This window comes from Mustela lutreola, chromosome 18 (assembly GCF_030435805.1).
Source record: "Mustela lutreola isolate mMusLut2 chromosome 18, mMusLut2.pri, whole genome shotgun sequence".
NCBI lineage: Eukaryota > Metazoa > Chordata > Mammalia > Carnivora > Mustelidae > Mustela > Mustela lutreola.
This window is the reverse complement of record NC_081307.1, coordinates 27,509,036-27,526,687: the sequence shown is the minus strand read 5'-3', so window position 1 is coordinate 27,526,687 and position 17,652 is coordinate 27,509,036. Positions and strand designations below refer to the sequence as shown.

The 17,652-nt window shown below is 44.0% G+C and overlaps 1 pseudogene; it reads right to left on the bottom strand.

Annotated features, from left to right (window-relative positions):
* Window positions 1-757: 757 nt before the first annotated feature.
* Window positions 758-17,652, bottom strand: part of LOC131820688 (voltage-dependent anion-selective channel protein 3-like) — a 43,686-nt pseudogene continuing 26,791 nt past the window's right edge.

Sequence of the window (17,652 nt, the reverse complement as noted above, 5' to 3'; positions counted from 1 at the left end):
TGAACCGCTGGCTTTTAGGCGTAAATTAGGTTATTAATTGCTCTTTTGCCCTTCTGTAACTGCTTGGCTTATAGAAATAATAGAAGACGCCATGATGGCATTCCTACCTTCCCCCTTCTTGTTCCCCCTCCCTGCCTCTCTCCTCCCGCGCGCGGGCCCTCAGAACCAATCAGCTTGTTCCCCCTTCCCGCCTCTCTTTTTGCTCGCGCGGGTCCCCAAAGCCAATCAGCAAACTCCACAGTATGCCTTTTTCAAAAGTTCTAACCGTCAACTAATCAGTTGCGCCCCACCCAAAACTTGTTTGTACCTGTCTATAAAAACCTGGCACCACCCCATCCGGGTGTGCTCAGCTAGCAGGAGCTGCTGACCACCCGCAGGCGCACGCTGACCACCCGCAGGCGCCTGTGTAACAATAAAGAACCTCTTGCTGATTGCATCCAGTGGTGGTGTTGGATTCTTGGGTAAGGGGATCCACGGGTCTTTCATTTGGAGGTCCCACCGAGATCATCGGACTCCTGCCCACGGATCCAACTGACTCCCACCGGGAGGTAAGCTGGCCAGCATTCTTGTCTCCTGTCTCATGTTCTCGTTTGTATCCAGTCTCGTGTTCTCGTTCGTAGGCCTCTGTTTTGCCTATGCTTCGGTAGTATAGGACTGTACGACAGCGCGCGTTGTTGCTCTGTATTCTGTAGGCAGCTTGAGAAGGAGTTGACGAACTCGGACTTCTCCCCTGCCACCCTGGGGGACGCCCCAGGGATCAAGGTTCTGTCCGCCGCGGGGGAGCCTCGTGGTTCCCCTGGGCTGGTTCTGTCCGCCGCAGGGGAGCCTCGTGGTTCCCCTGGGCTGGTTCTGTCCGCCGCAGGGGGGCCTCGTGGTTCCCCTGGGCTGGTTCTGTCCGCCGCAGGGGAGCCTCGTGGTTCCCCTGGGCTGGTTCTGTCCGCCGCAGGGGGGCCTCGTGGTTCCCCTGGGCTGGTTCTGTCCGCCGCAGGGGGGCCTCGTGGTTCCCCTGGGCTGGTTCTGTCCGCCGCAGGGGGGCCTCGTGGTTCCCCTGGGCTGGTTCTGTCCGCCGCAGGGGAGCCTCTTGGTTCCCCTGGGCTGGTTCTGTCCGCCGCAGGGAGACCTCGTGGTTCCCCTGGGCTGGTTCTGTCCGCCGCAGGGAGACCTCGTGGTTCCCCTGGGCCGGTTGGATTTGTACTCTCGGTTCGGTACCGAAATCGCGCAGTGTCCTTCTTGTTAATTGTTTTGTGTGTCTTACTTATTGTCCTTGGTGTTTTCTTTGACTCCGAATGGAGGCCAACAATGTATGTCTTCATGTATGTCTCCATGTTATGTCTTTAAATGTGGATATATGTTCCTTGTACTGGTCATGAAGGTTACATTCTGTTTAAGGGGACTCTGGCTTTATTTCTCTCTGTTTCTCCTAATAGATGTGGGGGGCTTCTCCCTCACTCACTTCCCATGTAAATGGCTATTACTGGAGCCAACTGGGGTTGGTCTAACTCGAGACAGAGACTATAAGGAATATTCCCAAGCAGCTGCCGAAACTCTCTTTGTTTCGGGGAAGTTTCCTTGTGTTCTCTGGCCTGACTTGGACTGCCTAACCCTTCCCCCCTTGCTGGTGGGAAAGCATGGCGTCTGCTCCTCTGTTGGGGCTTATGAGCTCTGAAACCGGGAATCTTTTCTCTGCCTCCTGGCAGCACTTTGTTTCCTCTGTTTTCCCCTTCTGTTTCTGTACCAACGCGCGTGCAACCTGCATGACTAGCCTCTAGATCATGCACCACAGCTCCTTCTCTCTTCACTGTCAAGGAGCAAGAAGAGAACCCCCTGGACCTAACACCCACTCCAGATCTTCCCACACATGTCTCAGGTAAACATTCAAAGCGGAGTGGGCCCAGGTGGAACGCAAATCAGTATTGGAACTAAGTTAAGTTTGTTGGTTTAATTAAGATAGATGCATCTTTGAAGTTAACAGCAGTAAATGTGAAGCTTTATTCTATCGAAGTTTACTAAAGGTCAAATAAGCTTGTGTTACTTGTTAAAATTTGTTAGCAAAGGAATAACTAAACTGATGGTTAATTGTCTGTCTCAAAGTTCTAATGGGTAATTGCTGAAGTAACTTTCAAAGTCTTTGGTAACCTGAAAGTTTTAAAGTTTTGCTTGGATGACAAATGGAATTAAATTGTGGACATCTAGGTCTTAACCAAACAGGATAAAATGCTAAGTCGTTAATTACTGAATGTAGGTTTGTGCTTTTGACTTCTTACTGCAAAGAAACTAAGAGTATTTAAATCTGCTGGTAAACTTGTTTGCCACTTAACTGATTCATAAATTGCCACCTGAAGAATTCTGTTGTAACAGTTCACAATTGGTTAATAACTAAAGGTGTTTCTAAGAATACGAAGTTCTGCTTAGTGTAACTAAGACTGATGGAAATAAAGGGAAACTCTGTATGTAGGAAAGTAGGAGATATGTAAGAAAGATTTAAGGAATGGGAATACATTTTGTTGAAGGTAAAGGAAGGTAATTTTGTCCTAAATGAGATGGTTGTTTAGAAGGAAATGGCTTGGGACAAAACCTGAATGCAAAGGAAAGTTGTAGAAGGTTTGTGAAGGGAAATCTTCAGAAAAGGAATTTTAGCTATGGTCAAGAATGGATTAAGATTGAAATGAATGGGTTTTAAAGGTACATTGGTACAAGACTGAAATTCTCTGTTCAAAAGGACAATGTTTTCTTAGATCAATTGATCTGTTAAGAAAATGTAAATGGTTTTCTCTTTGCCAGCCCAGAAAACCCAGTTTCTATGTTTTGTTTTTTCAGGTGCTTAACATCCCTAATTATATTTAGGCATGTGCTTCAAAACTTTCTAAGATCTTAGCAAATGTTGACAAGATTTAAATCGTAAATCTCTTTAACTCGGGCTTTTCCTTGGTATGTGAAGTTGCTCATGAAGTACTACTGAACCAATGATAAACCTTGGATTACATTTGGGAAAATGCTATAACTATTCTAGAGATTCTACGCACTTCCTAAAGTTTTAACGTTTTGAGAGATCATTGCTTGATACTGTAATTATGGAAATGTTATGTATCACAGAAATAACCTGATTTCCTTGCAGCTAAATTGTAAACCCCCATGTCTCTTTAGCTCTAACCATATCCATTCTGAGTTTTTGTCATTTATAATTGTTTTAATTCTCTTGTAAAATGAGTTTTATCTTCAAGTAGATTCCTATAAAGGACTTTCAGGACAAATAGATATTTGATATACTTGAAAATCCTAAAACTGAAATGGGTAAGAATTTCCAGAACTGACTAAAGCCGCATTCACCAGAATTAGTAACATGGGACTAAATGAACTAAAAGATTATAGTGTTGTGTCTCTTAATGTTTGGTCTTACTTTAAACATTGCTGGTTCTCTTTAATGTTTGCTCTTCCAGACTAGGGATACTCCCTCCTAGTTATCTGTAACTTACAGAGATGTAAAAGTATTGATTTGTAAACAAATCAAAGCATTCAACTTTTCTCTCTATCTGAACCCTCTGAAACCAAAAGGTCTCAGTAAGTATTCATTCTTCCGTGGCAATCAGTCATTTGCATAAGTTCAATAAGAATCTGTTCTCCTTGTAACAGGAAAGAATTGGAAACACGGGTTATTTTACCAAGGCTTTGACTGGGATGTCATATTTGAAAAGACTCAGATATGACCAGACAGTTTAAAGGAACTAAGGTTGACTTTATGAAACCTGGAGCCATAAAGCCCCTTGGGATTGTTGGCCTGATACCTTGCTTACAGAGTTCCCAGAAGCCTCACCAGGTGAGTAAAGAATGTCACTCCTTGGTGGGTGCAGTCTCAGGAAGAGGAACTCGCCCAAATCAACAGGTATTGCAGGCATGCCTGATGGCAAGTACAGGGCTTGGCTTCTGGCCCGGAGAGGCTACTAAAAGTTCAACCTAGAGATTCCTTATACAAAGTTCCAGCAAAGCAGATTCTAAAAGATCTATTGATCACAGTCACTGTTCTTGCTGAGCTTATGTAAATAATTAGGCCAAGTTTGTTAAAACTGGACTTGTTTCACAAGTGAATTAGTCCTGATTTGGCTATCTCTGGAAATGAGGGTTATTTTAGAGAGAAAAATTGTTTTAGTAACACACCTTTATGGATGTTAAATTCTAGATTTGATTGTCTTTAAATGTTTGTTTACCTAAGCTAAACAATTTGAGGTAAACTTCAGAGAAGTTGCACAATAGCTTCTTTAGTCGCTCTTATTATTTTGTGGGGATATTAGCAGACCCCACAGCACATGATTAAACAACTGGAAAATGGGATTGATTCCCCTACAATTGTATAACTTAACTAACATCTTATGTGTGGCTGGGATAATGAAATTGCCTAAAAACCACCATACCACACTCCATAGGATTAACTATGGACTTGTGGAGATAATGGATGACCCCACTTTCTTTATGAATGGATTGGATGATTCATGGGGGACTCCCCTTATCTCTTGACAAGTTTTCTCACTTGCCAGTGATCCTCTGTAATCAGGATATTGTTAAGGCTGGACCACTCAAAGGTCGTCTTATTGGTTTCATCCCTTAGTCATATTTATCCTAGAGGCCACCTCTGTTGAGGTGCAATTGCAAATAGATGCTTTAGCTAAGCATGGAACAGCCCTCCTATAAAAGAGCCTCAAAGCTCACTATGGGACAGTCCTTGACTGTAATGATGTCACATCAGGTCCAGATTTGTCTTAGAAGCCAAAGACCACCAATGGATGATGGAGGCCAACTTATTAAATACTGGGCTACATTAACAGATATGCCAGAAATAAAACTTGTCAAACTTTAAACCTAGTTACCTGTATGCCTGAACCTGACCACTGTACTTCTTTCTCTATAGAGCAAAAATGTTCTTTGTATTTTATTTGATCTTGCTTATTCTATATGGCCAGATTTAAGATACCCCTGTTAAAAATATGAATGACAGTTGGTTTTCTGATGACAGTAGTTTTCATAGAAAAAAAAATAAGAAAAGCTAGGTGTGCCATAGTGCTCACTAGCACTTTGCAATTGCCAAAGTCTAAGAATTAACATTTATACTGACTCCAAATATGCTTTCCTGGTACTACATGCCCATGGAGCTATTTGGAAGGAAAGGGGATTGCTATCAAGCCATAACTCCCCAATCAAATATGGGCCTAAGTTACAAAACCCTCCTTATCGCTATTCTAAGGATGGCATATATCAAATCTGGGATACGTATCTGTGGCTTACACCCACGATTGGACAGCTCAGTCAGAAGGCAGTTTTATGCTGGGAACAAAGGAATCATACGAGTGGTACTTGGGCAAATAACACACGATATCTGGGATGGCTATCACTAGAAGTGTGTTCCCAAGTTATAGTACTCCAGGCTACTGACTGGTTTGCTACTGACTGGGCAAGGCGACCTGGCATTAGATGGCCAGCTCCAAACGGAACCCACTGGATATGTGGAACCAACCTGTGGCCCTGGCTTCCTCCAGGGTGGATAGGTCGCTGTACTTTAGGATTTGCCTGGATTCATGGGCGCATTACTAAAACCATTACAACTCCAGCTAATCTCCCCAACTTGAAACAAAGATGGACACGATCTGTTTTTAAATGGTATGATCACTTAGCATCCATTTTTGTTCCATCTGCGGGACTAGAGGATGTCATGTGGCATGTAGAAGCCCTTAATAAATATACTACAAAGGCACTCAATGATCCACTAAATGGCATCTCCCTGCTTAATACCGAAGTGTCACAGATACGCAAGGCAGTCCTACAAAATAGGATGGCCTTAGATGTCCTGACAGCAGCCCAGGGTGGCACATGTGCAATCATCAAAACAGAATGTTGCGTGTACATCCCAGACTATCGCAAAAATGTCACAGGAATAATAAAGGATATGAACACCCAGATTAAGGCCCTACAAGATCCCTCTCTCTCTTTTAGTGATTGGTTAAGTTCCTGGTTTGAAGGAGGACTATGGCCAAATCTCCTTCTCAGGCTTCTCATTTTTATCACCTCATTAACCTTAATATGTTGCTTTGTTCAATGTTTCTCTACTTGGTGCCGAGACTCCATTGCTGCAATGACTTCACCATGACAGACGATCCTTGTTGCGTGAGAGGACGCCTCTTCGCTGTCAGCGCTGGATTCGGCTGCCTCCGCCTTTCGTAACTCCCCTATACATTCCTCCACTGATCAATATTGACCCCAGTAGGTAGGGACAGCTCTACGCCCCTATTCAGCAGGAAGAAGTTACAGAAGATGAGACCTTCCACCTTCAACCACCTTAAAGATTTAAGAGTCAAAATTGTTCAGGGGGAAATGATGAAGGAGCAGGAGGCTGGCTGAGGATGGAGAAGGGGCTGATGCCTTGCACCCCCTCTTCACCCTTCTCCACCGCGAAAACTGGTTCAACAGATTGCCTTGGCTTACTACTTTGTTGTCATCTATAACGGGCCCTCTCATCATTCTGTTACTAATTCTAACTTTTGGTCCTTGTGTCTTAAACAGGTTAGTACAGTTCATTAAAGATCGCCTGTCTGTTGTTCAGACTATGGTACTGACACAGCGATACCAACTCCTCAAACAAACAGAGCCCCGGACTAGCTCAATGCAAGGGCAGGACATGCAAGAACAAGACGAATGGATAGAAGATTCTATCCATGATAAAGAAAAAGGGGGGAATGAAAGACTCCTCCCCTAGAAGATAGATAGGATAACTAACCGCTTGTTTGCTTTTCTGTGAACCGCTGGCTTTTAGGCGTAAATTAGGTTATTAATTGCTCTTTTGCCCTTCTGTAACTGCTTGGCTTATAGAAATAATAGAAGACGCCATGATGGCATTCCTACCTTCCCCCTTCTTGTTCCCCCTCCCTGCCTCTCTCCTCCCGCGCGCGGGCCCTCAGAACCAATCAGCTTGTTCCCCCTTCCCGCCTCTCTTTTTGCTCGCGCGGGTCCCCAAAGCCAATCAGCAAACTCCACAGTATGCCTTTTTCAAAAGTTCTAACCGTCAACTAATCAGTTGCGCCCCACCCAAAACTTGTTTGTACCTGTCTATAAAAACCTGGCACCACCCCATCCGGGTGTGCTCAGCTAGCAGGAGCTGCTGACCACCCGCAGGCGCACGCTGACCACCCGCAGGCGCCTGTGTAACAATAAAGAACCTCTTGCTGATTGCATCCAGTGGTGGTGTTGGATTCTTGGGTAAGGGGATCCACGGGTCTTTCACCACCACCAACAAGGAAATATTATGTGGCAGGCCCACAACACCCAGCAGTATTTTAAGTTTCTCTCAAGTGAATAGAATGTGGCTGGAAACACCACGGGGAGTGCAGGGGACTTGGACCAGATCGTTGGCCACCCCAGTTCCTGGGGACAGGACACTGGTAACCCCCCGCCCCAGGGTTGGCACATCAGCTCCGAGAGGTGTTGAAACTGGGCGAATGGAGCAACACGCAGCCTCCCTTCGATCCGCTGGGGCTTCTCCTTCATCCCCACTGCACCAGCCCTCCCTCTAAACGCCCCCCCCAAGCCCACGCCTCCGCCTTCTGGAGACTGCCATGGCCCACCTTGAGAATCTGATGAACGCTACACATCCTCACTTCCTAAGTGTTTATCACATGCTGTCTGTGGGTGTCCGAGGATCCCTAGGTTAAGAGCCTCTGATCGAATAGAAAGAGTATTCAGCGGGGGATTATAAAGATCTAAGTTCAAGGCTGGTCTCTGCCCCTTAGCGGTTTAAAAAAAAAATGGTTCAAGAAAACAATTTAAGTGATATTGATGAGGGAGCAGAAAGCAAAGTGAGGGCAAAGCACAGGCTGAGACCCCACAACACCCCCTGGCAACAGGTGGGATCTGTGGGATCTCTGTGACATTCCTCAGTCACTACCAGCTGCCCTGAAACTAAGGAAAGGAGAAATGGTTAACTAACAGCGATCACAGTCCTGCAAGACCTGAGTCTCTATCAGTGATTTAGAAGAAAAAAACATTCTTACGTCTCCGGAAGTTAGGATGTTGATAGACCCCCAAGATTCAATTTCCTGAAGCCCTACCATCAGCCTCCCATCCAAAGTACGGCGGGAAACAAAGGTAGAAGGAAATGTAAATCAAGTAAAACTTCCTTACAATTTGCAGCCCATTGACCAACACTAGCCGCCGGCAGAATAGAACCTTCCTCCAGGAAACTCCCAACAGTCAGAATGTTAATGCTTGGCTGGAGGGAAAAACCACCTCAGCTTGACAATAGCCAGGCCCCCAGGATCCTCCAAGGCTTCTTTAGCATATCAAAGTCCTTTTGGATGCCTCCCTTTCTCCTCACTTCCCCCACCTCCCCAATACAGAATGACCTACCCCTCACCAGCCCAGCTCAGCCAATTTTCCTGCCCCCGCTTCAATAAAATCATCTTTTTCTGCACCGAAGACGTCTCAAGAATTCTTTTCTGCACCTTCAGCTCCAGACCTCACCTACATTCCCAAACTACATCAATAGGAACAAATTATTGAACACTTCATGGAGCCGATAGCTCCCATTCAAGAACCATACAGCAGGGAGGGAAAGCAGGAAGCACTTTAAAGATAAATAATAAAGAATAGGGAAGAGAAAAACAGAAAATCTCTAATTGGCTGGGGCTACCCAGTTAACCTTGACTGCAGTGAGAAGGAACGAAGACATACTAGAGACTGAGCTGGCTTGGCATTTGGGGATTGGTGGACTCAATATATTGCATTTCTGGGCAAGGGGAGCATTTATAGGGACACGAAAGTTATCTGAATTTTGGTTTCCTGATGGTACATCATGGGCAGGAGCAGGAGCAGATCCATCATGGGCTTAGAAATTTGTTTTAAGGCTGGTTACGTGAATCAGCTCTGAGCCTCTACAGGTTGTAAGCGGCTTGCCACCTAACAGGCTCTTGGTTCTAGGTTCCCCAGCGCAAGCTTTCAGCTATAACCGTTTTTAAGTCCGTGGTGCTATCAGTTTGGCACAAGCAGGCAGCGAACGATTGATGGTTTACTCGAAGTTCAGCTCTGCATCCCTTCACTTTAAAGCATTTGCTGGATCCATTGACTAGATGACCTCCAGGAGCCCGGGACTGGAGAGGGCAGGTAAGCGCGGGACCTCATGTGTGTACACCTGCTCATGAAAGGTGTCGAGAGCGGACTAATACACGGGACCGCAGCTCACAGTATGATGGCCTCCTGTCTCTCTATCCCTAGAATAGACTCCCTCTCAAAAATTTCAGCACAAAATATTTTACCTAATTCACGCCCTAAAAGAACCCGTGGTATGGGTGCCTCCAGCCTTGTGGCCAGGTGATCGAAGTCTGACCCTTGTTTGGCGTCCCCCTCTAGAACATTCTCTTTCTTCCCTGACCCTGTTCAAGTCAAAGCCAAGAGTCTCCATCAGGAATATTCTTATATAGTCAGCACTGAGGGAGACGTCTTTGGCCTAAATATGCAGAACACACGGCTTTTTGAAATTAGTTCCATTTGGTAAATAACCAATGTTCTCACTGACTGAATAAAATTGATCATAATATTCACTCTGCCCAGCTAAAGGCTACTAAAATGTGTTTTGCAAAGGACTGGTTTTGCATCACTGTTAAAAATCCTTATACTTTTTTTTTTTTTTAATAGCTGTCCAGATATTCTTCAATTTAAAATGCAGGCAGCTCACATACATATGGGCTTCTGGTCATTTAGATTCACTAAACGTTTAGGGACGACTGGGTGGCTCAGTGAGTTGGGTGGCTGCCTTCAGCTCAGGTCATGATCCCAGTGTCCTAGGATCGAGTCCCACATCGGGAATCCTTGCTCAGCAGGGAGCCTGCTTCTCCCTGTTTGCCACTCCCCCTGCCTGTGCTCTCTCCCACTCTCTCTCTCTGACAAATACATACATACATACATACATAAATACAAAAAAATTTAGACTCCTCTACTTTCATGGGGTCTTCTTCAGGTCAGTCGATTTGCCAAAATTTACAAAGCTCCCGCTTTGCCAAGCACTGGGGTTTTGGATAATAATCTGGAGAGGTCACCTAAGGCATAAATAATTGTAATTTTCTGAACTCTTTCTCCTGGGTGTTGTTCTTACTGAGGTACCCCATGCTATTTAGTTTCTATAACTTTCATGTTAGATGGGGGGAAAAAATAGCACAGTGGTCCAGTCTAAACACTGCATTCATAGGTCTGCTTTAATGGGTCATCTTTTCAGGTTTATTGAAAAACCGTCTCTACCACCCATTCACATTGATGAAGCAAGCACCATCTGGGGCTAGAACTGTTGGGGGTATAAGACATGATTTCTGTTTGCAAAGGTTTTTAAATTAAATTGGGAACTGTGATAAAATAAGGAATATATTTAGTCTTTATCCTTGATTCCTGGCACAGAGTCCCTAAAACCCTTGGAAATTCCCAAGTCATTAGTGTCTTTTATTACTCAAAGTGAGTCCCTTTAGCTTGAGTTTATGCTAATGAGGCTATGTGGGTCTCAGGATAGGATTGGTCTTCCAGGAAGGGGCAGGGGTCTGGAGATTAAGTTTTATAAAACTTCTGAAAAGAAGAAATTGGATGAGCTTCTGGGTGAGTGGTTGCAGTCACCCGCCCGGAGGGAGGGGGCCATAGCCCCACGCCACAGAGAGAGACACTCCTGAACTCAGGAACCCCTGGACCTTACCCTATGTACCTCTTCATCTGGCTGTTTATTCTTATCCATCATAATTTCCTTTAGAGTAAACCAACAAATGTAATGTTTCCCTGAGTTTTATCAGTTGTTCTAGCCAATTATGGAATCTGAGAAGTGGGTCACGGAAACCCCCGATCTGTAGCCAAATCGGACACAAGTGTGGGGTGTCACTACTTGTAACTGGCATTGGAAGCTTGGGGGACAGTCTTTCGGGACTGAGCCCTTAACCTGTAGGGGTCTGTGCCGACTCTGCGTTAGGCACAGAACTGAATTGTGGACATCAGCAGAAAATTGGCTGTTGGTGTTGGAAAACACCCCAGGAACGCAGAATATATTGATTTAAAGATAAATAAGAATGCCAAATAGCACTTGAAAAATGTGAGTGGTGTCTCCGTGAGCTTATGCTAGGTCTTGCTACAGTAACATGACCTCTGAAATGTCGGTGGCTGATAACACAAGTTGATTTTTCATTCTCATGACAGCTGAGCTAGAGATCAGCGGTGAACGCCACAGATCTTCATCTTTCTAGGACCCAAGATGGTGGGACAGCTTCCCTCTAAGGAGAGGTCCCTCACGGCAGAGAAGAAAGTGCAAGTACCACGAAATCGCTCTCAAAGCTCTGCTTGGACGGAGCACGTGTCACTTCCATTCACGTTTTATTGCCCCCATCAAGTTATGAGAGTATCATAATAAGAATCCTTTCATAAGAAGGGACTTCGGATAACAGGGCCCGAGATTCTCATCTATCACAAATAGTGTAGAGAAGGAGCGCTCTGAGAACGAAGTTGGAGGAAGATCTTGGGAACCGTAGCCATGACAGGCCCCTCAGCTGGAGCCACTGAAGGGGTCTTGAAGGAGGGTTAGGATTCAGACAGATGGAGTGGTTCTGGGCCCTTTAAATGCCATGGCAAAGTGCCCAAGACATATTCAGATGTCAAGAAACAGACAATTCAGAAAGAATTAGGGTTGGAGTTGGTAGGTTGTTTAGGAGGAAGGCTGAACTACTTGAATCACTATATATGGAAATGTGAAGTAACTGCTACTATTTATTGAACTTTGCCCTAGGAGTTGAGATAAATATACTCTTCTTTAAATCTACCATGAGATTTCTCCCCATTTTAGAGAAATTATGGCTTTAGAGATCGAGGTCCTGGCCTGAAGCCACAAAGCTGATGCGTGCAGAAGTCAGGATTCAAACCGTGACAGTCTGCTGCAGAAATAGTCTTTGGTCTACTACTGCTGGGAGAGCCTGGAGGGATTAATACACTTGCCCTGTGCCCTAAGCCAAACAGCCGGCTTCTTAGCAGCAAGCAACAGAAGCCCACTTTGACTGATGTGGATCAATCCAGAACACTGGGAAGAACTCACAGGATGTTCAGGATGTTCAGGACATGCACCTGGCATCTAAGTCGAGAAGCAGGTAGGAGCCTACCCATCTCTTAGCAAGATGAGTCTTGTTAGAATGCCACCAGCACAGCCGCGATAACTGCCACAGGTAGACGCCAGCCCTCCCTTTGTGTCTGTTACCCTCACTCAAGAGTCCAAATTGTAGGATGAGCTTCGGCTGCCAGCTTCTGGCCCTGTGCCTGAGCCCTGGCTGCCAGGGGCAGAGAGAGAAAGGAGGAGGATCTCTCTGCTTTGTTGTCTGGAGTTGCCGGCAAGGTAGCATGACCCCCCAGATAGGAGGAGTGTTGAACATTGCAGAGCAAACTGCAATGTCAACCATATGACAAATGTCCACCATATTCTGTACACCCATGGGGGGGGCATGCAATTCGGTTATTGATATCATATATCTCATATGCATATATATGCAAAACATATGCATATATAACATATTCAAGGCGAGAGGCAGGTACTAGGATTGGAATTGATATAGACAAGGTGAGTTAATTATCTCTCAGACACTTGGGGTGATGGAATAACGGAAGGCCTTACGGTGGAGTAGCCCCTCAAAGTTTTGAAGGAGAAATGCATAAGGATCATCAAGCTGATGATAACAAGCCCAGGTACCCATGAGCATGTAGGGAGGTACAGGTGTGTGACACAGCACCGACTGTGAAGTACCGGGAGTTGAAGAGGGACACGGGGCCGCCATGACAGCTGCTCTCGGCCAGCCCAGCTGGTTGCACTGGGTGATGGAGAGGTAATCAACAGTTTCAAAGAGAGGTGGCTCACGGTTGCATTTTATTCATTTACTTATTTATTTTAAGATTTTATTTACTTATTGAACAGACAGAGATCACAAGCAGGCAGAGAGGCAGGCAGAGCAAGAGAGATGGGGAAGCAGGCTCCCTGCCAAACAGAGAGCCCAATGCAGGACTCGATCTCAGGACCCTGGGATCAAGGGGCTTAACTCACTGAGCCACCCAGGTGCCCCACGTGCTTGCATTTTTGAAAGCTCGCTCTGATCCCTGATGGAGGGTGGACAGCAGGAATGGGTGTGGATTGGGGTTAAGCCTGGCCACAGGAGATCAAGTTTCCATTTCGACTCTTTCACCAATTAACTGTGTGATTTGGCCTTCAACTTGGGCTTTCTGTGTTTAGGTCTCATTATTCTCATCTTTAAGAAGATTTAGATGGATAAGATAAATTTTTTTTAAGATCTTTTGTTTATTTTAGATGGAGGGCAGAGAGAGAGAAACTCAAGCGGACTCCCTGATGAGGGTAGAGCCTGAGGCTGTGTTCCATCTCATGACCCTGACTGAGATCATGACCGGAGCAGAAACCAGGAGTCCCACGCCTCAGCTGAGCCACCCAGGTGCCCTGGATGGATAAGATAATCTGGACATGGTCCAGTTCCCTTCAGAAGTTCTAGGTTTAGTCACCCCAAAGGCAGATTGGAGTACAAATATAAAAGAACGTCAGTTCCAGGGTAAGGTATTTGAACTACTTACTGATTTATTCAACAAACATTTATTGTGTTTTCTACGTCCAGCACTGTTCTAGGGACGTAGCAGAGGACAAGAAAATTCTCCAATCCTAACAGGGTGGGAAGTCAACAGTAAAGAGACAACAGACTAATAATATCTAGTGGCAATATGTGCTATCAAGAAAAATAAAGCAAAGCAAAAATAAAAGTTGGGGGGATTGAGAGTGACAGGAGAGAGGCACCCCCTACACGTGCTGGCAAGGAAGGCTTCTCAAGGAAGCAAAAAAGATTTTGAGAAGATATTTAAATGAAGGAGGGATCAAGAGCCTTGAAGACAGGTGGAAAGAATTTCCCCAACAGAGTGAGCAAATAAATGGCAACTGTATTCTTAACAACGTGGATGGAGCTAGAGAGTACTGTGCTAAACGAAGTCAGAGAAAGACAAACTCCATATGATTTTGCTCCTATGTGGAATTTAAGAAACAGAACAGATGAGCATAGGGGAAGGGAAGGAAAAATAAAATAAGATTAAAAACAGGAAGGCAAACTGTAGGGCACTCTAAACTTTGGGTAATAAACTGAGGGTTGTTGGAGGGGAGGTGGGTAGGGGGATGGAGTAACTGGGTGGTGGGCATTAAGGAGGGCACGTGACAATGAGTACTGGGTGTCATTTGCAACTGATGAGTTGCTAAATCTATGTCCAAAACTAAAAAAAAAAAAAAAAAAAATACATGGCAACAGCAAAGGTATCAGACAGGTACATTTAAGGGAGAGCAGGAAGGTCAATGAGGCAGAGCAGGGTAAGGAAAGTTTCAGGTAAAGGGAAGAGCCAAGACAAAGGCTCTGAGTCATGTGTCAGGACGGACAGGGCAATCAATATGGTGAAACGGAGCAAGCCAGGAAAAGACTTGCCGTAGATGAAGTGGCAAGGGGCCAACCTTACTCCATGACTTGTTTTTTATTCCATTATTTCAGTGTGGTAGGCACCGGGCTAAGCTCTGGGAACACACCCATCAACAGGCCATGTCTTCAAGGAGCTTAAAATGCTTCTAAAGCACTCGTAGGTTGTCAAACACATTTTTAGTTATCGACCGTATTTTCCAGCACTGCATATCTTGCCAACTCAGTCAAGATTTTCTAATCCATCAGGCTGTTGCTTAACGTGTCTACTTTGCCCAGCTTTGCCCTTATTATCAACCCACCTATCTAAAGTTTCTTTGTCTTTAGGGTAAGGTCAAATACCAGTTACTTCAGGAAATTTCTTATACCCTAGGTTGGAAGAAATCACACGCATCCACTGATCTGTCCATCCACCCATCCATCCATCCTATTCTTTGATTCTTTTCCTTTCTAGCAGGTCTGTCCTGGACATTGTTGATGCAACAGTGCACAAAACAATTCTGCTTTCAATTATGTCAGAATGTAATGGCAAAGTTGGACAAGAACTTTCCCGTTGAATCACGGGAAACATTACAATCGATTGTTTTTTAAGCAGGCACTTCCTGTTTGCCCAATGCCAACATTAAACACAATGAGTAATAATAAAAAGTTAAGTATCAAATCCTAACTTCAAGTACATCTCCTGTTTTACAAATAGAATCTGTAAACAATTTTTCAGTGTAGAGAAAAGATATTAAATATCTGCTAATTAAAGTCTTCATATAAAATTCAAATAATAGAAATTCAATTGGATAATTTGGTAGGATGACAAAAATAAGTACATTTGACCGTTGAACAATGGAGGGGGCTAGGGGTGCTAACCCTCCCACACACAGTTGAAAATTTTCGTACAGCTTCTGACTCCCAAAAAAGTCAACTACTAATAGCCTACTATTGACCAGAAGCCTTACCAATAATGTAAACAGTTGATTAAACCACATTTTGTATCTCATACATATTATATACTATACTCTTACAATAAAGCAAGCTAGAGAAAAGAAAATATTAAGAAAATCATAAAGAACAGAAAACATAGTTACAGAACTGTACTGTATCAATACTATAACTTTGTATCATGTTTACAAAATGAATCGTAGTACCTCCCTCAATATCATCTTATAGGATACAAACACACTGTAGATGTTAATACATGTTAATAACACTAGACATCAACAAATGAAGATACAATGTAAAAAAAATTCATATTTATTTATAGGTCTAATAATTCACGCATTCACAATGAAAAAGCAGCAAATGATCAATTTATGGTAGCCTAGTGTATCCTGTATGGTTGCTTCACCGGAGCCTAGCGTATACATTAGTGAATGAATGGCTATAAAATTTTTATGGTGCACAGCTTTATAGTCTTATTCATAACACAGTAACACAGTACTGAAAACACAGTTGCATTGTTTAAAAGCACTTACCCATGATTGGCCAATATGTAATTTCTCCACTTATAAGAGAGAGATACATACTGTACAGTGATGTAATTCTTTGAAAGCAAAGTTATAAAAGGGTAAAAAAAAGAACATATCACTAATTTTGTATTAAATACCACTCACGTTATGCCTACATAAGGATAGTCCATCCCTTTCCATAAAAGTCTTGCTCACGGTGTTCTATGCAGTGAATTCTTAATCCACAGTCCATGTTCCCACACGGGAACGTCTCATACGGTTCTTGCCCTACCGATGTTAGATTTCGCAGATCATTCTTAATGGAATGGCTTAATGACGATATACTATTCATGAAGTGGAAATGGATCATCATAAAGTTCTTGATTCCCATCGTCTTCACAGTGAGTAGGCTGAGCAGGGGGACGAGAAGGCATTCGTCTTGTTGTCTCAGGGCGGGCAGAGGAGGAAGAGATAGAGGAAGTAGAAAGAGAGGTAGGAGAGGCAGGCACACTGGGTGTAAATTTATATTAAATAAAATAAAATAAAAATAGTAAATCTTTAAAAAAAAAATATATATATAGTAATTTCTGCCTTACTTTTTTGCTTTTTTCATGTCTCTAAAAATGTTTCTATATGGTACCAATCTTTCTTCCTCTGTTTCAACGTCCGTATTGTAGAAGGGCCTATGTCATTAAAAAAAAGTCAAAAGCAGTCTTGAATAATCAGGTTGATTTCTGCCAGATTGTCCAATGATCATTTTTTGGGCACTGTTCTTCTGTATCTTCTCTCTCACCATCGGGCATCGGTCTGGAAGTATTCATTCATCTCCATCAGGCCACCTCCTATCTCCTCTGGTGTGGTATCCATTAGCTCTTGAATTTCTCTAAGCCCCATATCTCGAAACCCTTCCTCCCCTACCTTTTTTCTGCCATATCCATAATCTCTATCCTCATTTCCTTTTGGCTCTGTCGTAACTTATGTGAAGTCATGCCAGCTCTGAGCAGCTTTCTCCAGCAGGAATCCATTGCTTCGGGCTTGATGGCTTTCATGGCTTTTTCTTTAACAATGATGGCATCTCCAATGGTGTAATTCTTCCAGATCTTTTTGATTTCTCCTTCCCAGGGTTCTTTCCTATAACTTTGGGAATACTTTCCATAGAGTAATGTGTGTAATGAGTCTTAAAAGTCCTTATGGCCCCTGATCTAGAGGCTGAATTAGAGATGTTGTGTTTGGGGGCGAGTAGACCATTCCGACGCCTTTGGTGTTGAACTCATGGGGTTATGGAGAGGGGCACTGTCCACTATCAAAGGAACTTTATTTTAAAAAATTTTTTTTTCAGACGAACTTTATTTTTTTAAAGATTTTATTTATTTATTTGACAGAGAGAAATCACAAGTAGATGGAGAGGCAGGCAGAGAGAGAGAGGGAAGCAGGCTCCCTGCTGAGCAGAGAGCCCAATGTGGGACTCGATCCCAGGACCCTGAGATCATGACCCCAGCCGAAGGCAGCGGCTTAACCCACTGAGCCACCCAGGCGCCCTGAACTTTATTTTATTTTATTTTTTAAATATTTTATTTGTTTATTCATTTGTCAGAGAGAGAGACAGACAGAGTGCACAAGCAGGCAGAGGCAGAGAGAGAAGCAGGCTCTCCACCGAGGAGCCCGATGTGGGACTCGATCCCAGGACCCCAGGATCATGACCTGAGCCAAAGGCAATGGCTTAA